The sequence below is a fragment of the Opisthocomus hoazin genome, chromosome 10, assembly GCF_030867145.1.
Source record: "Opisthocomus hoazin isolate bOpiHoa1 chromosome 10, bOpiHoa1.hap1, whole genome shotgun sequence".
NCBI lineage: Eukaryota > Metazoa > Chordata > Aves > Opisthocomiformes > Opisthocomidae > Opisthocomus > Opisthocomus hoazin.
The window spans coordinates 13,744,395-13,745,968 of record NC_134423.1 but is presented as its reverse complement, the minus strand read 5'-3'; positions in this window follow the sequence as shown (position 1 = coordinate 13,745,968).

Below are 1,574 nucleotides of genomic sequence, written 5' to 3'. Positions count from 1 at the left end.
AGCAGACAGTTAGTTTTAGTGCTACCCAGCTCTCCTGTCCCCGCCTCCCTCCACCCACAAAACCCAAAAACACTTTAGTCCTGGACAGACTCCAGCTGCTGGCTCCAATTCAGAGCCCAATGCAAAGCTTCGCAATTCTGCTAGCATAATCTATTTGGTTCAACTTGGCCACTGTGCCTCACTGACTCTGCATTGTTTACCACTGAGCAACAAGGATAACCTTCAACCCCCTCCGCTACCCAGAGAGAAGCCCATTATCCCAGGTCCAGCCGGAGCAGGCACATCACACTGGCACAGGGAGAAGGGGACCAGCCGGAGCACAGGACCCATTTCACATCAAGCATTTTTCATGGCCTGTTTACCTTCTGCCCGCCTGGTCCCCCCCCCCCCCGCCCTTTCCCAGCCCTCCCCTCCCCTGCAGGGTGTTCACAAGCCTACGGTACTGGAGATGCTGGATTCTTGCCTCAGTTTAAGCCTGTGCCAACAGCCTAAGGAAGCACAGCAGGTTCATAGTCTGAGAATTCCAGTTTAATGCGGGGATCTGGGGGCTGACGAAACCACAAGATGCTCAGCTGTGTTACCCGAAATCTGAGTCAGAGGGCATTTATAAGACAGCTACCAAGCAGCAGCAGCTGTCTCCTCCTCCTCCCCCTGCCCCCACACCCTCCCACTGTGCCATCAGATGTACACCTTGTATACACCGCTCCCGGCTCTTCAGCGGGCACTGCAGTGACTCCAGCCTGTCACGTTATCCCTCACATGCAGCCCCAGCCACCCCAGACAGCCTGACAGCTTTCCTGGCCTCCTTTTCCACACCCACAGCCACATCCCATGCCACTCAGTTGCCCATGATCTAGCAGGCCACTACCACCAGAGGCAGGACCTTCACCTTTGCCTCATGGCGATTTGGGGAGCACCACCGCTCCCAGATGACAGTAAGGGGACTGAAGCACCACAGTTGGTATGAGACCAGCTAGAACCGTACCTGCTGGCAACGTGTTGCTTTCCCCCTTCCAGATGCAGCCTCCTCCACAGCACTTCACCAGGACAGCATCCACCAGTATTTTTTCTGCTCCCTAGTAGTACTAGTACAAGCTGTAGTGCCAACTCAGTCACATTACTAACAAGTGCCTGTAACAGCATCAAATATTCCTCCGAAAGCATCACACTGCATCATCAGCAGGCTATTTCACTGCATTAATTCTTCCAGTATAGTTTTCAGATTGCTTGTTTTGGACAGGCCCTAAAAACATTTATAATGCAGCTGTAGGAGGAGAGGCTAAAGGCACATTGCTCAGACAACTCAGTTCCCACAGCAACCATAACTTGCCCATATGAATATGTAACATTTCTGCATTTATGAAAATGCACAAGTACTCTGCTCTAGCCCAGATCCCTGGCAGTAGAAGCCTATCTTCCCTTTGGGGACCAGGAATCTTGCTAGGTATTATGCCATCTTCAAGATTAATTCCCACCAAGCTTGATCTTCTGTGAAGCATGGACACAAACAGAGAATACTGACAGACAGCAGAACTCGAATCCCACCTGGATCCAACACCTTGGATGAAACCCAC